Here is a 24556-nt window from a genome sequence, read left to right as displayed (position 1 = left end):
AAGCAAACCTCAGTCATGTTCCCAGGGAACAGGGTTCCAGAAACAAACCTCAGTCATGTTGCCAGGCCACAGGTTTCCACCATCAAACCTCAGACATATTCCCAAGCCACAGGGTTCCAGAATCAAACCGTTCTCATGTTCCCAGGCCACAGGGTTCCAGAATCCACTGATGACATGTTCCCCGGCCACAGGGTTCCAGAATCCACTGATGTCATGTTCCCAGGCCACAGGATTCCAGAATAAAACCTCAGTCAAGTTCCCTGTCCACAGGGTTCCAGAACCAAGCCTCAGTCAGGTTCCCAGGGCCCAGTATTCCACAATCTAAACAGATGTCATGTTCCCAGGGCACAGCATTCCAGAATCACGCCTCAGTCTTGTTCCTGGCCACAGGGTTCCAGAATCAAACCAATGTCAAGTTCCCAGGCCATGGGTTTCAAGTATCAGGTCTCAGTCATGTTTCCAGGGTACAGGGTTCTACAATCAAACCTCAGTCATGTTGCCAGTCCACAGATTTCTGCCATCAAACCTCAGTCAAGTTCCCAGGCCACAGATTTCCAGAATCAAACTTCAGTCATATTCCCAGGTCACACTTTTCCAGAATCACGCCTCAGTCATGTTCCTAGGCCACAGCGTTCCAGAATCAAACCAATGTCAAACTCCTAGGCCATGGGTTTCCACTACCAGGCCACAGTCATGTTTCCAGGGCACAGGGTTCTACAATCAAACCTCAGTCATGTTGCCAGTCCACAGGTTTCTGCCATCAAACCTCAGTCAAGTTCCCAGGCCAAAGATTTCCAATATCAAACCTCAGTCATATTCGCAGGACACATGGTTCCAGAATCAAACCTCAGTCATGTTTGCAGGACCCATGATTCTACAATCAGAACACAGTCATGTTCCCAGCACAAAGGTGTCCAGAATCAAACCTCAGTCATGTTCCCAGGGAACAGGGTTCCAGAAACAAACCTCAGTCATGTTGCCAAGCCACAGGTTTCCACCATCAAACCTCAGACATGTTCCCAGGCCACAGGGTTCCAGAATCAAACCGTTCTCATGTTCCCAGGCCACTGGGTTCCAGAATCCACTGATGTCATGTTCCCAGGCCACAGGGTTCGAGAAACAATCCTCAGTTATTTTCGCAGGCTACAGGGTTCCAGAATAAAACCTCAGTCATGTTCCCAGTCCACAGGGTACCAAAACCAAGCCTCAGTCAGATTCCCAGGGCCCAGTATTCCACAATCTAAACAGATGTCATGTTCCCAGGCAACAGGATTCCAGAATCACACCTCAGTCTTGTTCCTGGCCACAGGGTTCCAGAATCAAACCAATGTCAAATTCCCAGGCCATGGGTTTCAAGTATCAGGTCGCAGTCATGTTTCCAGGGCACAGGGTTCTACAATCAAACCTCAGTCATGTTGCCAGTCCACAGATTTCTGCCATCAAACCTCAGTCAAGTTCCCAGGCCACAGATTTCCAGAATCAAACCTCAGTCATATTCCCAGGCCACACTTTTCCAGAATCACGCCTCAGTCATGTTCCCTGGCCACAGGGATCCAGAATCAAACCTCAGTCATGTTGCCAGGCCATAGGGTACCACCATCAAACCTCAGTCATATTCCCAGACCACAGGTTTCCACAATCAAACCGATTTCATGTTCCCAGGCAACAGGGTACCAGAATCCAAAGTGATGTCATGTTCCCAGGCCCCAGGATTCCTCAATCTAACATCAGTCATGTTCACAGGCCCATGGTTTCCAAAATCAAACCACAGTCATATTCCCAGGCCACATGGTTCCAGAATCAAACCTCAGTCATGTTCCCAGTCCACAGGATTCCAGAACCAAGCTTTCAGTCAGGTTCCCAGGGCACAGTATTCCATAATCTAAACAGATGTCATGTTCCCAGGCCGCAGGATTCCAGAATCACGCCTCAGTCATGTTCCCAGGCCACAGGGTTCCAGAATCAAACCAATGTCAAATTCCTAGGCCATGGGTTTCCAGTACCAAGCCACAGTCATGTTTCCTGGGCACAGGATTCCAGAATCTCGCCTCAGTCATGTTCCCTGGCCACAGGGTTAAAGAATCAAACCAATGTCAAGTTCCCAAGCCATGGGTTTCAAGTATCAGGTCGCAGTCATGTTTCCAGGGCACAGGGTTCTACAATCAAACCTCAGTCATGTTGCCAGTCCACAGGTTTCTGCCATCAAACCTCAGTCAAGTTCCCAGGCCACAGATTTCCAGAATCAAAGCTCAGTCATATTCCCAGGACACATGGTTCCAGAATCAAACCTCAGTCATGTTCGCAGGCCACAGGATTCCACAATCAAACCACAGTCATGTTCCCAGGAGAAAGGTGTCCAGAAGCAAACCTCAGTCATGTTCCCAGGGAACAGGGTTCCAGAAACAAACCTCAGTCATGTTGCCAGGCCACAGGTTTCCACCATCAAACCTCAGACATATTCCCAAGCCACAGGGTTCCAGAATCAAACCGTTCTCATGTTCCCAGGCCACAGGGTTCCAGAATCCACTGATGACATGTTCCCCGGCCACAGGGTTCCAGAATCCACTGATGTCATGTTCCCAGGCCACAGGATTCCAGAATAAAACCTCAGTCAAGTTCCCTGTCCACAGGGTTCCAGAACCAAGCCTCAGTCAGGTTCCCAGGGCCCAGTATTCCACAATCTAAACAGATGTCATGTTCCCAGGGCACAGCATTCCAGAATCACGCCTCAGTCTTGTTCCTGGCCACAGGGTTCCAGAATCAAACCAATGTCAAGTTCCCAGGCCATGGGTTTCAAGTATCAGGTCTCAGTCATGTTTCCAGGGTACAGGGTTCTACAATCAAACCTCAGTCATGTTGCCAGTCCACAGATTTCTGCCATCAAACCTCAGTCAAGTTCCCAGGCCACAGATTTCCAGAATCAAACTTCAGTCATATTCCCAGGCCACACTTTTCCAGAATCACGCCTCAGTCATGTTCCTAGGCCACAGCGTTCCAGAATCAAACCAATGTCAAACTCCTAGGCCATGGGTTTCCACTACCAGGCCACAGTCATGTTTCCAGGGCACAGGGTTCTACAATCAAACCTCAGTCATGTTGCCAGTCCACAGGTTTCTGCCATCAAACCTCAGTCAAGTTCCCAGGCCAAAGATTTCCAATATCAAACCTCAGTCATATTCGCAGGACACATGGTTCCAGAATCAAACCTCAGTCATGTTTGCAGGACCCATGATTCCACAATCAGAACACAGTCATGTTCCCAGCACAAAGGTGTCCAGAATCAAACCTCAGTCATGTTCCCAGGGAACAGGGTTCCAGAAACAAACCTCAGTCATGTTGCCAAGCCACAGGTTTCCACCATCAAACCTCAGACATGTTCCCAGGCCACAGGGTTCCAGAATCAAACCGTTCTCATGTTCCCAGGCCACAGGGTTCCAGAATCCACTGATGTCATGTTCCCAGGCCACAGGGTTCGAGAAACAATCCTCATTTATTTTCGCAGGCTACAGGGTTCCAGAATAAAACCTCAGTCATGTTCCCAGTCCACAGGGTACCAAAACCAAGCCTCAGTCAGATTCCCAGGGCCCAGTATTCCACAATCTAAACAGATGTCATGTTCCCAGGGCACAGCATTCCAGAATCACGCCTCAGTCTTGTTCCTGGCCACAGGGTTCCAGAATCAAACCAATGTCAAGTTCCCAGGCCATGGGTTTCAAGTATCAGGTCTCAGTCATGTTTCCAGGGTACAGGGTTCTACAATCAAACCTCAGTCATGTTGCCAGTCCACAGATTTCTGCCATCAAACCTCAGTCAAGTTCCCAGGCCACAGATTTCCAGAATCAAACTTCAGTCATATTCCCAGGTCACACTTTTCCAGAATCACGCCTCAGTCATGTTCCTAGGCCACAGCGTTCCAGAATCAAACCAATGTCAAACTCCTAGGCCATGGGTTTCCACTACCAGGCCACAGTCATGTTTCCAGGGCACAGGGTTCTACAATCAAACCTCAGTCATGTTGCCAGTCCACAGGTTTCTGCCATCAAACCTCAGTCAAGTTCCCAGGCCAAAGATTTCCAATATCAAACCTCAGTCATATTCGCAGGACACATGGTTCCAGAATCAAACCTCAGTCATGTTTGCAGGACCCATGATTCTACAATCAGAACACAGTCATGTTCCCAGCACAAAGGTGTCCAGAATCAAACCTCAGTCATGTTCCCAGGGAACAGGGTTCCAGAAACAAACCTCAGTCATGTTGCCAAGCCACAGGTTTCCACCATCAAACCTCAGACATGTTCCCAGGCCACAGGGTTCCAGAATCAAACCGTTCTCATGTTCCCAGGCCACTGGGTTCCAGAATCCACTGATGTCATGTTCCCAGGCCACAGGGTTCGAGAAACAATCCTCAGTTATTTTCGCAGGCTACAGGGTTCCAGAATAAAACCTCAGTCATGTTCCCAGTCCACAGGGTACCAAAACCAAGCCTCAGTCAGATTCCCAGGGCCCAGTATTCCACAATCTAAACAGATGTCATGTTCCCAGGCAACAGGATTCCAGAATCACACCTCAGTCTTGTTCCTGGCCACAGGGTTCCAGAATCAAACCAATGTCAAATTCCCAGGCCATGGGTTTCAAGTATCAGGTCGCAGTCATGTTTCCAGGGCACAGGGTTCTACAATCAAACCTCAGTCATGTTGCCAGTCCACAGATTTCTGCCATCAAACCTCAGTCAAGTTCCCAGGCCACAGATTTCCAGAATCAAACCTCAGTCATATTCCCAGGCCACACTTTTCCAGAATCACGCCTCAGTCATGTTACCAGGCCACCGGGTTCCAGAAACAATCCTCAGTTATATTCCCAGGCTACAGGGTTCCAGAATAAAACCTCAGTCATGTTCCCGGTCCACAGGGTTCCAGAATCAAACCAATGTCAATTTCCCAGGCCATGCGTTTCAAGTATCAGGTCGCAGTCATGTTTCCAGAGCACAGGGTTCAACAATCAAACCTCAGTAATGTTGCCAGTCCACAGATTTCTGCCATCAAACCTCAGTCAAGTTCCCAGGCCACAGATTTCCAGAATCAAACCTCAGTCATATTCCCAAGCCACAGTTTTCCAGAATCACGCCTCAGTCATGTTCCCTGGCCACAGGGATCCAGAATCAAACCTCAGTCATGTTGCCAGGCCATAGGGTACCACCATCAAACCTCAGTCATATTCCCAGACCACAGGTTTCCACAATCAAACCGATTTCATGTTCCCAGGCAACAGGGTACCAGAATCCAAAGTGATGTCATGTTCCCAGGCCCCAGGATTCCTCAATCTAACATCAGTCATGTTCACAGGCCAATGGTTTCCAAAATCAAACCACAGTCATATTCCCAGGCCACATGGTTCCAGAATCAAACCTCAGTCATGTTCCCAGTCCACAGGATTCCAGAACCAAGCTTTCAGTCAGGTTCCCAGGGCACAGTATTCCATAATCTAAACAGATGTCATGTTCCCAGGCCGCAGTATTCCAGAATCACGCCTCAGTCATGTTCCCAGGCCACAGGGTTCCAGAATCAAACCAATGTCAAATTCCTAGGCCATGGGTTTCCAGTACCAAGCCACAGTCATGTTTCCTGGGCACAGGATTCCAGAATCTCGCCTCAGTCATGTTCCCTGGCCACAGGGTTAAAGAATCAAACCAATGTCAAGTTCCCAAGCCATGGGTTTCAAGTATCAGGTCACAGTCATGTTTCCAGGGTACAGGGTTCTACAATCAAACCTCAGTCATGTTGCCAGTCCACAGGTTTCTGCCATCAAACCTCAGTCAAGTTCCCAGGCCACAGATTTCCAGAATCAAAGCTCAGTCATATTCCCAGGACACATGGTTCCAGAATCAAACCTCAGTCATGTTCGCAGGCCACAGGATTCCACAATCAAACCACAGTCATGTTCCCAGGAGAAAGGTGTCCAGAAGCAAACCTCAGTCATGTTCCCAGGGAACAGGGTTCCAGAAACAAACCTCAGTCATGTTGCCAGGCCACAGGTTTCCACCATCAAACCTCAGACATATTCCCAAGCCACAGGGTTCCAGAATCAAACCGTTCTCATGTTCCCAGGCCACAGGGTTCCAGAATCCACTGATGACATGTTCCCCGGCCACAGGGTTCCAGAATCCACTGATGTCATGTTCCCAGGCCACAGGATTCCAGAATAAAACCTCAGTCAAGTTCCCTGTCCACAGGGTTCCAGAACCAAGCCTCAGTCAGGTTCCCAGGGCCCAGTATTCCACAGTCTAAACAGATGTCATGTTCCCAGGGCACAGCATTCCAGAATCACGCCTCAGTCTTGTTCCTGGCCACAGGGTTCCAGAATCAAACCAATGTCAAGTTCCCAGGCCATGGGTTTCAAGTATCAGGTCTCAGTCATGTTTCCAGGGTACAGGGTTCTACAATCAAACCTCAGTCATGTTGCCAGTCCACAGATTTCTGCCATCAAACCTCAGTCAAGTTCCCAGGCCACAGATTTCCAGAATCAAACTTCAGTCATATTCCCAGGTCACAATTTTCCAGAATCACGCCTCAGTCATGTTTGCAGGACCCATGATTCTACAATCAGAACACAGTCATGTTCCCAGCACAAAGGTGTCCAGAATCAAACCTCAGTCATGTTCCCAGGGAACAGGGTTCCAGAAACAAACCTCAGTCATGTTGCCAAGCCACAGGTTTCCACCATCAAACCTCAGACATGTTCCCAGGCCACAGGGTTCCAGAATCAAACCGTTCTCATGTTCCCAGGCCACAGGGTTCCAGAATCCACTGATGTCATGTTCCCAGGCCACAGGGTTCGAGAAACAATCCTCAGTTATTTTCGCAGGCTACAGGGTTCCAGAATAAAACCTCAGTCATGTTCCCAGTCCATAGGGTACCAAAACCAAGCCTCAGTCAGATTCCCAGGGCCCAGTATTCCACAATCTAAACAGATGTCATGTTCCCAGGCAACAGGATTCCAGAATCACGCCTCAGTCTTGTTCCTGGCCACAGGGTTCCAGAATCAAACCAATGTCAAATTCCCAGGCCATGGGTTTCAAGTATCAGGTCGCAGTCATGTTTCCAGGGCACAGGGTTCTACAATCAAACCTCAGTCATGTTGCCAGTCCACAGATTTCTGCCATCAAACCTCAGTCAAGTTCCCAGGCCACAGATTTCCAGAATCAAACCTCAGTCATATTCCCAGGCCACACTTTTCCAGAATCACGCCTCAGTCATGTTACCAGGCCACCGGGTTCCAGAAATAATCCTCAGTTATATTCCCAGGCTACAGGGTTCCAGAATAAAACCTCAGTCATGTTCCCGGTCCACAGGGTTCCAGAATGAAGCCAATGTCAATTTCCCAGGCCATGCGTTTCAAGTATCAGGTCGCAGTCATGTTTCCAGAGCACAGGGTTCAACAGTCAAACCTCAGTAATGTTGCCAGTCCACAGATTTCTGCCATCAAACCTCAGTCAAGTTCCCAGGCCACAGATTTCCAGAATCAAAGCTCAGTCATATTCCCAGGCCACAGTTTTCCAGAATCACACCTCAGTCATGTTCCCTGGCCACAGGGATCCAGAATCAAACCTCAGTCATGTTGCCAGGCCATAGGGTACCACCATCAAACCTCAGTCATATTCCCAGACCACAGGTTTCCACAATCATACCGATTTCATGTTCCCAGGCAACAGGGTACCAGAATCCAAAGTGATGTCATGTTCCCAGGCCCCAGGATTCCTCAATCTAACATCAGTCATGTTCACAGGCCCATGGTTTCCAAAATCAAACCACAGTCATATTCCCAGGCCACATGGTTCCAGAATCAAACCTCAGTCATGTTCCCAGTCCACAGGATTCCAGAACCAAGCTTTCAGTCAGGTTCCCAGGGCACAGTATTCCATAATCTAAACAGATGTCATGTTCCCAGGCCGCAGGATTCCAGAATCACGCCTCAGTCATGTTCCCAGGCCACAGGGTTCCAGAATCAAACCAATGTCAAATTCCTAGGCCATGGGTTTCCAGTACCAAGCCACAGTCATGTTTCCTGGGCACAGGATTCCAGAATCTCGCCTCAGTCATGTTCCCTGGCCACAGGGTTAAAGAATCAAACCAATGTCAAGTTCCCAAGCCATGGGTTTCAAGTATCAGGTCGCAGTCATGTTTCCAGGGCACAGGGTTCTACAATCAAACCTCAGTCATGTTGCCAGTCCACAGGTTTCTGCCATCAAACCTCAGTCAAGTTCCCAGGCCACAGATTTCCAGAATCAAAGCTCAGTCATATTCCCAGGACACATGGTTCCAGAATCAAACCTCAGTCATGTTCGCAGGCCACAGGATTCCACAATCAAACCACAGTCATGTTCCCAGGAGAAAGGTGTCCAGAAGCAAACCTCAGTCATGTTCCCAGGGAACAGGGTTCCAGAAACAAACCTCAGTCATGTTGCCAGGCCACAGGTTTCCACCATCAAACCTCAGACATATTCCCAAGCCACAGGGTTCCAGAATCAAACCGTTCTCATGTTCCCAGGCCACAGGGTTCCAGAATCCACTGATGACATGTTCCCCGGCCACAGGGTTCCAGAATCCACTGATGTCATGTTCCCAGGCCACAGGATTCCAGAATAAAACCTCAGTCAAGTTCCCTGTCCACAGGGTTCCAGAACCAAGCCTCAGTCAGGTTCCCAGGGCCCAGTATTCCACAATCTAAACAGATGTCATGTTCCCAGGGCACAGCATTCCAGAATCACGCCTCAGTCTTGTTCCTGGCCACAGGGTTCCAGAATCAAACCAATGTCAAGTTCCCAGGCCATGGGTTTCAAGTATCAGGTCTCAGTCATGTTTCCAGGGTACAGGGTTCTACAATCAAACCTCAGTCATGTTGCCAGTCCACAGATTTCTGCCATCAAACCTCAGTCAAGTTCCCAGGCCACAGATTTCCAGAATCAAACTTCAGTCATATTCCCAGGTCACACTTTTCCAGAATCACGCCTCAGTCATGTTCCTAGGCCACAGCGTTCCAGAATCAAACCAATGTCAAACTCCTAGGCCATGGGTTTCCACTACCAGGCCACAGTCATGTTTCCAGGGCACAGGGTTCTACAATCAAACCTCAGTCATGTTGCCAGTCCACAGGTTTCTGCCATCAAACCTCAGTCAAGTTCCCAGGCCAAAGATTTCCAATATCAAACCTCAGTCATATTCGCAGGACACATGGTTCCAGAATCAAACCTCAGTCATGTTTGCAGGACCCATGATTCTACAATCAGAACACAGTCATGTTCCCAGCACAAAGGTGTCCAGAATCAAACCTCAGTCATGTTCCCAGGGAACAGGGTTCCAGAAACAAACCTCAGTCATGTTGCCAAGCGACAGGTTTCCACCATCAAACCTCAGACATGTTCCCAGGCCACAGGGTTCCAGAATCAAACCGTTCTCATGTTCCCAGGCCACTGGGTTCCAGAATCCACTGATGTCATGTTCCCAGGCCACAGGGTTCGAGAAACAATCCTCAGTTATTTTCGCAGGCTACAGGGTTCCAGAATCAAACCTCAGTCATGTTCCCAGTCCACAGGGTACCAAAACCAAGCCTCAGTCAGATTCCCAGGGCCCAGTATTCCACAATCTAAACAGATGTCATGTTCCCAGGCAACAGGATTCCAGAATCACACCTCAGTCTTGTCCCTGGCCACAGGGTTCCAGAATCAAACCAATGTCAAATTCCCAGGCCATGGGTTTCAAGTATCAGGTCGCAGTCATGTTTCCAGGGCACAGGGTTCTACAATCAAACCTCAGTCATGTTGCCAGTCCACAGATTTCTGCCATCAAACCTCAGTCAAGTTCCCAGGCCACAGATTTCCAGAATCAAACCTCAGTCATATTCCCAGGCCACACTTTTCCAGAATCACGCCTCAGTCATGTTACCAGGCCACCGGGTTCCAGAAACAATCCTCAGTTATATTCCCAGGCTACAGGGTTCCAGAATAAAACCTCAGTCATGTTCCCGGTCCACAGGGTTCCAGAATCAAACCAATGTCAATTTCCCAGGCCATGCGTTTCAAGTATCAGGTCGCAGTCATGTTTCCAGAGCACAGGGTTCAACAATCAAACCTCAGTAATGTTGCCAGTCCACAGATTTCTGCCATCAAACCTCAGTCAAGTTCCCAGGCCACAGATTTCCAGAATCAAACCTCAGTCATATTCCCAAGCCACAGTTTTCCAGAATCACGCCTCAGTCATGTTCCCTGGCCACAGGGATCCAGAATCAAACCTCAGTCATGTTGCCAGGCCATAGGGTACCACCATCAAACCTCAGTCATATTCCCAGACCACAGGTTTCCACAATCAAACCGATTTCATGTTCCCAGGCAACAGGGTACCAGAATCCAAAGTGATGTCATGTTCCCAGGCCCCAGGATTCCTCAATCTAACATCAGTCATGTTCACAGGCCAATGGTTTCCAAAATCAAACCACAGTCATATTCCCAGGCCACATGGTTCCAGAATCAAACCTCAGTCATGTTCCCAGTCCACAGGATTCCAGAACCAAGCTTTCAGTCAGGTTCCCAGGGCACAGTATTCCATAATCTAAACAGATGTCATGTTCCCAGGCCGCAGGATTCCAGAATCACGCCTCAGTCATGTTCCCAGGCCACAGGGTTCCAGAATCAAACCAATGTCAAATTCCTAGGCCATGGGTTTCCAGTACCAAGCCACAGTCATGTTTCCTGGGCACAGGATTCCAGAATCTCGCCTCAGTCATGTTCCCTGGCCACAGGGTTAAAGAATCAAACCAATGTCAAGTTCCCAAGCCATGGGTTTCAAGTATCAGGTCGCAGTCATGTTTCCAGGGTACAGGGTTCTACAATCAAACCTCAGTCATGTTGCCAGTCCACAGGTTTCTGCCATCAAACCTCAGTCAAGTTCCCAGGCCACAGATTTCCAGAATCAAAGCTCAGTCATATTCCCAGGACACATGGTTCCAGAATCAAACCTCAGTCATGTTCGCAGGCCACAGGATTCCACAATCAAACCACAGTCATGTTCCCAGGAGAAAGGTGTCCAGAAGCAAACCTCAGTCATGTTCCCAGGGAACAGGGTTCCAGAAACAAACCTCAGTCATGTTGCCAGGCCACAGGTTTCCACCATCAAACCTCAGACATATTCCCAAGCCACAGGGTTCCAGAATCAAACCGTTCTCATGTTCCCAGGCCACAGGGTTCCAGAATCCACTGATGACATGTTCCCCGGCCACAGGGTTCCAGAATCCACTGATGTCATGTTCCCAGGCCACAGGATTCCAGAATAAAACCTCAGTCAAGTTCCCTGTCCACAGGGTTCCAGAACCAAGCCTCAGTCAGGTTCCCAGGGCCCAGTATTCCACAGTCTAAACAGATGTCATGTTCCCAGGGCACAGCATTCCAGAATCACGCTTCAGTCTTGTTCCTGGCCACAGGGTTCCAGAATCAAACCAATGTCAAGTTCCCAGGCCATGGGTTTCAAGTATCAGGTCTCAGTCATGTTTCCAGGGTACAGGGTTCTACAATCAAACCTCAGTCATGTTGCCAGTCCACAGATTTCTGCCATCAAACCTCAGTCAAGTTCCCAGGCCACAGATTTCCAGAATCAAACTTCAGTCATATTCCCAGGTCACACTTTTCCAGAATCACGCCTCAGTCATGTTCCTAGGCCACAGCGTTCCAGAATCAAACCAATGTCAAACTCCTAGGCCATGGGTTTCCACTACCAGGCCACAGTCATGTTTCCAGGGCACAGGGTTCTACAATCAAACCTCAGTCATGTTGCCAGTCCACAGGTTTCTGCCATCAAACCTCAGTCAAGTTCCCAGGCCAAAGATTTCCAATATCAAACCTCAGTCATATTCGCAGGACACATGGTTCCAGAATCAAACCTCAGTCATGTTTGCAGGACCCATGATTCTACAATCAGAACACAGTCATGTTCCCAGCACAAAGGTGTCCAGAATCAAACCTCAGTCATGTTCCCAGGGAACAGGGTTCCAGAAACAAACCTCAGTCATGTTGCCAAGCCACAGGTTTCCACCATCAAACCTCAGACATGTTCCCAGGCCACAGGGTTCCAGAATCAAACCGTTCTCATGTTCCCAGGCCACAGGGTTCCAGAATCCACTGATGTCATGTTCCCAGGCCACAGGGTTCGAGAAACAATCCTCAGTTATTTTCGCAGGCTACAGGGTTCCAGAATAAAACCTCAGTCATGTTCCCAGTCCATAGGGTACCAAAACCAAGCCTCAGTCAGATTCCCAGGGCCCAGTATTCCACAATCTAAACAGATGTCATGTTCCCAGGCAACAGGATTCCAGAATCACGCCTCAGTCTTGTTCCTGGCCACAGGGTTCCAGAATCAAACCAATGTCAAATTCCCAGGCCATGGGTTTCAAGTATCAGGTCGCAGTCATGTTTCCAGGGCACAGGGTTCTACAATCAAACCTCAGTCATGTTGCCAGTCCACAGATTTCTGCCATCAAACCTCAGTCAAGTTCCCAGGCCACAGATTTCCAGAATCAAACCTCAGTCATATTCCCAGGCCACACTTTTCCAGAATCACGCCTCAGTCATGTTACCAGGCCACCGGGTTCCAGAAACAATCCTCAGTTATATTCCCAGGCTACAGGGTTCCAGAATAAAACCTCAGTCATGTTCCCGGTCCACAGGGTTCCAGAATCAAACCAATGTCAATTTCCCAGGCCATGCGTTTCAAGTATCAGGTCGCAGTCATGTTTCCAGAGCACAGGGTTCAACAATCAAACCTCAGTAATGTTGCCAGTCCACAGATTTCTGCCATCAAACCTCAGTCAAGTTCCCAGGCCACAGATTTCCAGAATCAAACCTCAGTCATATTCCCAAGCCACAGTTTTCCAGAATCACGCCTCAGTCATGTTCCCTGGCCACAGGGATCCAGAATCAAACCTCAGTCATGTTGCCAGGCCATAGGGTACCGCCATCAAACCTCAGTCATATTCCCAGACCACAGGTTTCCACAATCAAACCGATTTCATGTTCCCAGGCAACAGGGTACCAGAATCCAAAGTGATGTCATGTTCCCAGGCCCCAGGATTCCTCAATCTAACATCAGTCATGTTCACAGGCCAATGGTTTCCAAAATCAAACCACAGTCATATTCCCAGGCCACATGGTTCCAGAATCAAACCTCAGTCATGTTCCCAGTCCACAGGATTCCAGAACCAAGCTTTCAGTCAGGTTCCCAGGGCACAGTATTCCATAATCTAAACAGATGTCATGTTCCCAGGCCGCAGGATTCCAGAATCACGCCTCAGTCATGTTCCCAGGCCACAGGGTTCCAGAATCAAACCAATGTCAAATTCCTAGGCCATGGGTTTCCAGTACCAAGCCACAGTCATGTTTCCTGGGCACAGGATTCCAGAATCTCGCCTCAGTCATGTTCCCTGGCCACAGGGTTAAAGAATCAAACCAATGTCAAGTTCCCAAGCCATGGGTTTCAAGTATCAGGTCGCAGTCATGTTTCCAGGGTACAGGGTTCTACAATCAAACCTCAGTCATGTTGCCAGTCCACAGGTTTCTGCCATCAAACCTCAGTCAAGTTCCCAGGCCACAGATTTCCAGAATCAAAGCTCAGTCATATTCCCAGGACACATGGTTCCAGAATCAAACCTCAGTCATGTTCGCAGGCCACAGGATTCCACAATCAAACCACAGTCATGTTCCCAGGAGAAAGGTGTCCAGAAGCAAACCTCAGTCATGTTCCCAGGGAACAGGGTTCCAGAAACAAACCTCAGTCATGTTGCCAGGCCACAGGTTTCCACCATCAAACCTCAGACATATTCCCAAGCCACAGGGTTCCAGAATCAAACCGTTCTCATGTTCCCAGGCCACAGGGTTCCAGAATCCACTGATGACATGTTCCCCGGCCACAGGGTTCCAGAATCCACTGATGTCATGTTCCCAGGCCACAGGATTCCAGAATAAAACCTCAGTCAAGTTCCCTGTCCACAGGGTTCCAGAACCAAGCCTCAGTCAGGTTCCCAGGGCCCAGTATTCCACAATCTAAACAGATGTCATGTTCCCAGGGCACAGCATTCCAGAATCACGCCTCAGTCTTGTTCCTGGCCACAGGGTTCCAGAATCAAACCAATGTCAAGTTCCCAGGCCATGGGTTTCAAGTATCAGGTCTCAGTCATGTTTCCAGGGTACAGGGTTCTACAATCAAACCTCAGTCATGTTGCCAGTCCACAGATTTCTGCCATCAAACCTCAGTCAAGTTCCCAGGCCACAGATTTCCAGAATCAAACTTCAGTCATATTCCCAGGTCACACTTTTCCAGAATCACGCCTCAGTCATGTTCCTAGGCCACAGCGTTCCAGAATCAAACCAATGTCAAACTCCTAGGCCATGGGTTTCCACTACCAGGCCACAGTCATGTTTCCAGGGCACAGGGTTCTACAATCAAACCTCAGTCATGTTGCCAGTCCACAGGTTTCTGCCATCAAACCTCAGTCAAGTTCCCAGGCCAAAGATTTCCAATATCAAACCTCAGTCATATTCGCAGGACACATGGTTCCAGAATCAAACCTCAGTCATGTTTGCAGGACCCATGATTCTACAATCAGAACACAGTCATGTTCCCAGCACAAAGGTGTCCAGAATCAAACCTCAGTCATGTTCCCAGGGAACAGGGTTCCAGAAACAAACCTCAGTCATGTTGCCAAGCCACAGGTTTCCACCATCAAACCTCAGACATGTTCCCAGGCCACAGGGTTCCAGAATCAAACCGTTCTCATGTTCCCAGGCCACTGGGTTCCAGAATCCACTGATGTCATGTTCCCAGGCCACAGGGTTCGAGAAACAATCCTCAGTTATTTTCGCAGGCTACAGGGTTCCAGAATAAAACCTCAGTCATGTTCCCAGTCCATAGGGTACCAAAACCAAGCCTCAGTCAGATTCCCAGGGCCCAGTATTCCACAATCTAAACAGATGTCATGTTCCCAGGCAACAGGATTCCAGAATCACGCCTCAGTCTTGTTCCTGGCCACAGGGTTCCAGAATCAAACCAATGTCAAATTCCCAGGCCATGGGTTTCAAGTATCAGGTCGCAGTCATGTTTCCAGGGCACAGGGTTCTACAATCAAACCTCAGTCATGTTGCCAGTCCACAGATTTCTGCCATCAAACCTCAGTCAAGTTCCCAGGCCACAGATTTCCAGAATCAAACCTCAGTCATATTCCCAGGCCACACTTTTCCAGAATCACGCCTCAGTCATGTTACCAGGCCACCGGGTTCCAGAAATAATCCTCAGTTATATTCCCAGGCTACAGGGTTCCAGAATAAAACCTCAGTCATGTTCCCGGTCCACAGGGTTCCAGATTCAAACCAATGTCAATTTCCCAGGCCATGCGTTTCAAGTATCAGGTCGCAGTCATGTTTCCAGAGCACAGGGTTCAACAGTCAAACCTCAGTAATGTTGCCAGTCCACAGATTTCTGCCATCAAACCTCAGTCAAGTTCCCAGGCCACAGATTTCCAGAATCAAACCTCAGTCATATTCCCAGGCCACAGTTTTCCAGAATCATGCCTCAGTCATGTTCCCTGGCCACAGGGATCCAGAATCAAACCTCAGTCATGTTGCCAGGCCATAGGGTACCACCATCAAACCTCAGTCATATTCCCAGACCACAGGTTTCCACAATCAAACTGATTTCATGTTCCCAGGCAACAGGGTACCAGAATCCAAAGTGATGTCATGTTCCCAGGCCCCAGGATTCCTCAATCTAACATCAGTCATGTTCACAGGCCCATGGTTTCCAAAATCAAACCACAGTCATATTCCCAGGCCACATGGTTCCAGAATCAAACCTCAGTCATGTTCCCAGTCCACAGGATTCCAGAACCAAGCTTTCAGTCAGGTTCCCAGGGCACAGTATTCCATAATCTAAACAGATGTCATGTTCCCAGGCCGCAGGATTCCAGAATCACGCCTCAGTCATGTTCCCAGGCCACAGGGTTCCAGAATCAAACCAATGTCAAATTCCTAGGCCATGGGTTTCCAGTACCAAGCCACAGTCATGTTTCCTGGGCACAGGATTCCAGAATCTCGCCTCAGTCATGTTCCCTGGCCACAGGGTTAAAGAATCAAACCAATGTCAAGTTCCCAAGCCATGGGTTTCAAGTATCAGGTCGCAGTCATGTTTCCAGGGCACAGGGTTCTACAATCAAACCTCAGTCATGTTGCCAGTCCACAGGTTTCTGCCATCAAACCTCAGTCAAGTTCCCAGGCCACAGATTTCCAGAATCAAAGCTCAGTCATATTCCCAGGACACATGGTTCCAGAATCAAACCTCAGTCATGTTCGCAGGCCACAGGATTCCACAATCAAACCACAGTCATGTTCCCAGGAGAAAGGTGTCCAGAAGCAAACCTCAGTCATGTTCCCAGGGAACAGGGTTCCAGAAACAAACCTCAGTCATGTTGCCAGGCCACAGGTTTCCACCATCAAACCTCAGACATATTCCCAAGCCACAGGGTTCCAGAATCAAACCGTTCTCATGTTCCCAGGCCACAGGTTTCCAGAATCCACTGATGTCATGTTCCCAGGCCACAGGGTTCGAGAAACAATCCTCATTTATTTTCGCAGGCTACAGGGTTCCAGAATAAAACCTCAGTCATGTTCCCAGTCCACAGGGTACCAAAACCAAGCCTCAGTCAGATTCCCAGGGCCCAGTATTCCACAATCTAAACAGATGTCATGTTCCCAGGGCACAGCATTCCAGAATCACGCCTCAGTCTTGTTCCTGGCCACAGGGTTCCAGAATCAAACCAATGTCAAGTTCCCAGGCCATGGGTTTCAAGTATCAGGTCTCAGTCATGTTTCCAGGGTACAGGGTTCTACAATCAAACCTCAGTCATGTTGCCAGTCCACAGATTTCTGCCATCAAACCTCAGTCAAGTTCCCAGGCCACAGATTTCCAGAATCAAACTTCAGTCATATTCCCAGGTCACACTTTTCCAGAATCACGCCTCAGTCATGTTCCTAGGCCACAGCGTTCCAGAATCAAACCAATGTCAAACTCCTAGGCCATGGGTTTCCACTACCAGGCCACAGTCATGTTTCCAGGGCACAGGGTTCTACAATCAAACCTCAGTCATGTTGCCAGTCCACAGGTTTCTGCCATCAAACCTCAGTCAAGTTCCCAGGCCAAAGATTTCCAATATCAAACCTCAGTCATATTCGCAGGACACATGGTTCCAGAATCAAACCTCAGTCATGTTTGCAGGACCCATGATTCTACAATCAGAACACAGTCATGTTCCCAGCACAAAGGTGTCCAGAATCAAACCTCAGTCATGTTCCCAGGGAACAGGGTTCCAGAAACAAACCTCAGTCATGTTGCCAAGCCACAGGTTTCCACCATCAAACCTCAGACATGTTCCCAGGCCACAGGGTTCCAGAATCAAACCGTTCTCATGTTCCCAGGCCACTGGGTTCCAGAATCCACTGATGTCATGTTCCCAGGCCACAGGGTTCGAGAAACAATCCTCAGTTATTTTCGCAGGCTACAGGGTTCCAGAATAAAACCTCAGTCATGTTCCCAGTCCACAGGGTACCAAAACCAAGCCTCAGTCAGATTCCCAGGGCCCAGTATTCCACAATCTAAACAGATGTCATGTTCCCAGGCAACAGGATTCCAGAATCACACCTCAGTCTTGTTCCTGGCCACAGGGTTCCAGAATCAAACCAATGTCAAATTCCCAGGCCATGGGTTTCAAGTATCAGGTCGCAGTCATGTTTCCAGGGCACAGGGTTCTACAATCAAACCTCAGTCATGTTGCCAGTCCACAGATTTCTGCCATCAAACCTCAGTCAAGTTCCCAGGCCACAGATTTCCAGAATCAAACCTCAGTCATATTCCCAGGCCACACTTTTCCAGAATCACGCCTCAGTCATGTTCCCTGGCCACAGGGATCCAGAATCAAACCTCAGTCATGTTGCCAGGCCATAGGGTACCACCATCAAACCTCAGTCATATTCCCAGACCACAGGTTTCCACAATCAAACCGATTTCATGTTCCCAGGCAACAGGGTACCAGAATCCAAAGTGATGTCATGTTCCCAGGCCCCAGGATTCCTCAATCTAACATCAGTCATGTTCACAGGCCCATGGTTTCCAAAATCAAACCACAGTCATATTCCCAGGCCACATGGTTCCAGAATCAAACCTCAGTCATGTTCCCAGTCCACAGGATTCCAGAACCAAGCTTTCAGTCAGGTTCCCAGGGCACAGTATTCCATAATCTAAACAGATGTCATGTTCCCAGGCCGCAGGATTCCAGAATCACGCCTCAGTCATGTTCCCAGGCCACAGGGTTCCAGAATCAAACCAATGTCAAATTCCTAGGCCATGGGTTTCCAGTACCAAGCCACAGTCATGTTTCCTGGGCACAGGATTCCAGAATCTCGCCTCAGTCATGTTCCCTGGCCACAGGGTTAAAGAATCAAACCAATGTCAAGTTCCCAAGCCATGGGTTTCAAGTATCAGGTCGCAGTCATGTTTCCAGGGCACAGGGTTCTACAATCAAACCTCAGTCATGTTGCCAGTCCACAGGTTTCTGCCATCAAACCTCAGTCAAGTTCCCAGGCCACAGATTTCCAGAATCAAAGCTCAGTCATATTCCCAGGACACATGGTTCCAGAATCAAACCTCAGTCATGTTCGCAGGCCACAGGATTCCACAATCAAACCACAGTCATGTTCCCAGGAGAAAGGTGTCCAGAAGCAAACCTCAGTCATGTTCCCAGGGAACAGGGTTCCAGAAACAAACCTCAGTCATGTTGCCAGGCCACAGGTTTCCACCATCAAACCTCAGACATATTCCCAAGCCACAGGGTTCCAGAATCAAACCGTTCTCATGTTCCCAGGCCACAGGGTTCCAGAATCCACTGATGACATGTTCCCCGGCCACAGGGTTCCAGAATCCACTGATGTCATGTTCCCAGGCCACAGGATTCCAGAATAAAACCTCAGTCAAGTTCCCTGTCCACAGGGTTCCAGAACCAAGCCTCAGTCAGGTTCCCAGGGCCCAGTATTCCACAATCTAAACAGATGTCATGTTCCCAGGGCACAGCATTCCAGAATCACGCCTCAGTCTTGTTCCTGGCCACAGGGTTCCAGAATCAAACCAATGTCAAGTTCCCAGGCCATGGGTTTCAAGTATCAGGTCTCAGTCATGTTTCCAGGGTACAGGGTTCTACAATCAAACCTCAGTCATGTTGCCAGTCCACAGATTTCTGCCATCAAACCTCAGTCAAGTTCCCAGGCCACAGATTTCCAGAATCAAACTTCAGTCATATTCCCAGGCCACACTTTTCCAGAATCACGCCTCAGTCATGTTCCTAGGCCACAGCGTTCCAGAATCAAACCAATGTCAAACTCCTAGGCCATGGGTTTCCACTACCAGGCCACAGTCATGTTTCCAGGGCACAGGGTTCTACAATCAAACCTCAGTCATGTTGCCAGTCCACAGGTTTCTGCCATCAAACCTCAGTCAAGTTCCCAGGCCAAAGATTTCCAATATCAAACCTCAGTCATATTCGCAGGACACATGGTTCCAGAATCAAACCTCAGTCATGTTTGCAGGACCCATGATTCCACAATCAGAACACAGTCATGTTCCCAGCACAAAGGTGTCCAGAATCAAACCTCAGTCATGTTCCCAGGGAACAGGGTTCCAGAAACAAACCTCAGTCATGTTGCCAAGCCACAGGTTTCCACCATCAAACCTCAGACATGTTCCCAGGCCACAGGGTTGCAGAATCAAACCGTTCTCATGTTCCCAGGCCACAGGGTTCCAGAATCCACTGATGTCATGTTCCCAGGCCACAGGGTTCGAGAAACAATCCTCAGTTATTTTCGCAGGCTACAGGGTTCCAGAATAAAACCTCAGTCATGTTCCCAGTCCATAGGGTACCAAAACCAAGCCTCAGTCAGATTCCCAGGGCCCAGTATTCCACAATCTAAACAGATGTCATGTTCCCAGGCAACAGGATTCCAGAATCACGCCTCAGTCTTGTTCCTGGCCACAGGGTTCCAGAATCAAACCAATGTCAAATTCCCAGGCCATGGGTTTCAAGTATCAGGTCGCAGTCATGTTTCCAGGGCACAGGGTTCTACAATCAAACCTCAGTCATGTTGCCAGTCCACAGATTTCTGCCATCAAACCTCAGTCAAGTTCCCAGGCCACAGATTTCCAGAATCAAACTTCAGTCATATTCCCAGGTCACACTTTTCCAGAATCACGCCTCAGTCATGTTCCTAGGCCACAGCGTTCCAGAATCAAACCAATGTCAAACTCCTAGGCCATGGGTTTCCACTACCAGGCCACAGTCATGTTTCCAGGGCACAGGGTTCTACAATCAAACCTCAGTCATGTTGCCAGTCCACAGGTTTCTGCCATCAAACCTCAGTCAAGTTCCCAGGCCAAAGATTTCCAATATCAAACCTCAGTCATATTCGCAGGACACATGGTTCCAGAATCAAACCTCAGTCATGTTTGCAGGACCCATGATTCTACAATCAGAACACAGTCATGTTCCCAGCACAAAGGTGTCCAGAATCAAACCTCAGTCATGTTCCCAGGGAACAGGGTTCCAGAAACAAACCTCAGTCATGTTGCCAAGCCACAGGTTTCCACCATCAAACCTCAGACATGTTCCCAGGCCACAGGGTTCCAGAATCAAACCGTTCTCATGTTCCCAGGCCACTGGGTTCCAGAATCCACTGATGTCATGTTCCCAGGCCACAGGGTTCGAGAAACAATCCTCAGTTATTTTCGCAGGCTACAGGGTTCCAGAATAAAACCTCAGTCATGTTCCCAGTCCACAGGGTACCAAAACCAAGCCTCAGTCAGATTCCCAGGGCCCAGTATTCCACAATCTAAACAGATGTCATGTTCCCAGGCAACAGGATTCCAGAATCACACCTCAGTCTTGTTCCTGGCCACAGGGTTCCAGAATCAAACCAATGTCAAATTCCCAGGCCATGGGTTTCAAGTATCAGGTCGCAGTCATGTTTCCAGGGCACAGGGTTCTACAATCAAACCTCAGTCATGTTGCCAGTCCACAGATTTCTGCCATCAAACCTCAGTCAAGTTCCCAGGCCACAGATTTCCAGAATCAAACCTCAGTCATATTCCCAGGCCACACTTTTCCAGAATCACGCCTCAGTCATGTTCCCTGGCCACAGGGATCCAGAATCAAACCTCAGTCATGTTGCCAGGCCATAGGGTACCACCATCAAACCTCAGTCATATTCCCAGACCACAGGTTTCCACAATCAAACCGATTTCATGTTCCCAGGCAACAGGGTACCAGAATCCAAAGTGATGTCATGTTCCCAGGCCCCAGGATTCCTCAATCTAACATCAGTCATGTTCACAGGCCCATGGTTTCCAAAATCAAACCACAGTCATATTCCCAGGCCACATGGTTCCAGAATCAAACCTCAGTCATGTTCCCAGTCCACAGGATTCCAGAACCAAGCTTTCAGTCAGGTTCCCAGGGCACAGTATTCCATAATCTAAACAGATGTCATGTTCCCAGGCCGCAGGATTCCAGAATCACGCCTCAGTCATGTTCCCAGGCCACAGGGTTCCAGAATCAAACCAATGTCAAATTCCTAGGCCATGGGTTTCCAGTACCAAGCCACAGTCATGTTTCCTGGGCACAGGATTCCAGAATCTCGCCTCAGTCATGTTCCCTGGCCACAGGGTTAAAGAATCAAACCAATGTCAAGTTCCCAAGCCATGGGTTTCAAGTATCAGGTCGCAGTCATGTTTCCAGGGCACAGGGTTCTACAATCAAACCTCAGTCATGTTGCCAGTCCACAGGTTTCTGCCATCAAACCTCAGTCAAGTTCCCAGGCCACAGATTTCCAGAATCAAAGCTCAGTCATATTCCCAGGACACATGGTTCCAGAATCAAACCTCAGTCATGTTCGCAGGCCACAGGATTCCACAATCAAACCACAGTCATGTTCCCAGGAGAAAGGTGTCCAGAAGCAAACCTCAGTCATGTTCCCAGGGAACAGGGTTCCAGAAACAAACCTCAGTCATGTTGCCAGGCCACAGGTTTCCACCATCAAACCTCAGACATATTCCCAAGCCACAGGGTTCCAGAATCAAACCGTTCTCATGTTCCCAGGCCACAGGGTTCCAGAATCCACTGATGACATGTTCCCCGGCCACAGGGTTCCAGAATCCACTGATGTCATGTTCCCAGGCCACAGGATTCCAGAATAAAACCTCAGTCAAGTTCCCTGTCCACAGGGTTCCAGAACCAAGCCTCAGTCAGGTTCCCAGGGCCCAGTATTCCACAATCTAAACAGATGTCATGTTCCCAGGGCACAGCATTCCAGAATCACGCCTCAGTCTTGTTCCTGGCCACAGGGTTCCAGAATCAAACCAATGTCAAGTTCCCAGGCCATGGGTTTCAAGTATCAGGTCTCAGTCATGTTTCCAGGGTACAGGGTTCTACAATCAAACCTCAGTCATGTTGCCAGTCCACAGATTTCTGCCATCAAACCTCAGTCAAGTTCCCAGGCCACAGATTTCCAGAATCAAACTTCAGTCATATTCCCAGGTCACACTTTTCCAGAATCACGCCTCAGTCATGTTCCTAGGCCACAGCGTTCCAGAATCAAACCAATGTCAAACTCCTAGGCCATGGGTTTCCACTACCAGGCCACAGTCATGTTTCCAGGGCACAGGGTTCTACAATCAAACCTCAGTCATGTTGCCAGTCCACAGGTTTCTGCCATCAAACCTCAGTCAAGTTCCCAGGCCAAAGATTTCCAATATCAAACCTCAGTCATATTCGCAGGACACATGGTTCCAGAATCAAACCTCAGTCATGTTTGCAGGACCCATGATTCTACAATCAGAACACAGTCATGTTCCCAGCACAAAGGTGTCCAGAATCAAACCTCAGTCATGTTCCCAGGGAACAGGGTTCCAGAAACAAACCTCAGTCATGTTGCCAAGCGACAGGTTTCCACCATCAAACCTCAGACATGTTCCCAGGCCACAGGGTTCCAGAATCAAACCGTTCTCATGTTCCCAGGCCACTGGGTTCCAGAATCCACTGATGTCATGTTCCCAGGCCACAGGGTTCGAGAAACAATCCTCAGTTATTTTCGCAGGCTACAGGGTTCCAGAATCAAACCTCAGTCATGTTCCCAGTCCACAGGGTACCAAAACCAAGCCTCAGTCAGATTCCCAGGGCCCAGTATTCCACAATCTAAACAGATGTCATGTTCCCAGGCAACAGGATTCCAGAATCACACCTCAGTCTTGTCCCTGGCCACAGGGTTCCAGAATCAAACCAATGTCAAATTCCCAGGCCATGGGTTTCAAGTATCAGGTCGCAGTCATGTTTCCAGGGCACAGGGTTCTACAATCAAACCTCAGTCATGTTGCCAGTCCACAGATTTCTGCCATCAAACCTCAGTCAAGTTCCCAGGCCACAGATTTCCAGAATCAAACCTCAGTCATATTCCCAGGCCACACTTTTCCAGAATCACGCCTCAGTCATGTTACCAGGCCACCGGGTTCCAGAAACAATCCTCAGTTATATTCCCAGGCTACAGGGTTCCAGAATAAAACCTCAGTCATGTTCCCGGTCCACAGGGTTCCAGAATCAAACCAATGTCAATTTCCCAGGCCATGCGTTTCAAGTATCAGGTCGCAGTCATGTTTCCAGAGCACAGGGTTCAACAATCAAACCTCAGTAATGTTGCCAGTCCACAGATTTCTGCCATCAAACCTCAGTCAAGTTCCCAGGCCACAGATTTCCAGAATCAAACCTCAGTCATATTCCCAAGCCACAGTTTTCCAGAATCACGCCTCAGTCATGTTCCCTGGCCACAGGGATCCAGAATCAAACCTCAGTCATGTTGCCAGGCCATAGGGTACCACCATCAAACCTCAGTCATATTCCCAGACCACAGGTTTCCACAATCAAACCGATTTCATGTTCCCAGGCAACAGGGTACCAGAATCCAAAGTGATGTCATGTTCCCAGGCCCCAGGATTCCTCAATCTAACATCAGTCATGTTCACAGGCCAATGGTTTCCAAAATCAAACCACAGTCATATTCCCAGGCCACATGGTTCCAGAATCAAACCTCAGTCATGTTCCCAGTCCACAGGATTCCAGAACCAAGCTTTCAGTCAGGTTCCCAGGGCACAGTATTCCATAATCTAAACAGATGTCATGTTCCCAGGCCGCAGGATTCCAGAATCACGCCTCAGTCATGTTCCCAGGCCACAGGGTTCCAGAATCAAACCAATGTCAAATTCCTAGGCCATGGGTTTCCAGTACCAAGCCACAGTCATGTTTCCTGGGCACAGGATTCCAGAATCTCGCCTCAGTCATGTTCCCTGGCCACAGGGTTAAAGAATCAAACCAATGTCAAGTTCCCAAGCCATGGGTTTCAAGTATCAGGTCGCAGTCATGTTTCCAGGGTACAGGGTTC

Source organism: Balaenoptera borealis, assembly GCF_965194805.1.
Source record: "Balaenoptera borealis genome assembly, chromosome: 19".
NCBI classification, from domain to species: domain Eukaryota; kingdom Metazoa; phylum Chordata; class Mammalia; order Artiodactyla; family Balaenopteridae; genus Balaenoptera; species Balaenoptera borealis.
The sequence above is the reverse complement of the archived record's forward strand: the minus strand, read 5'-3'. Positions refer to the sequence as shown.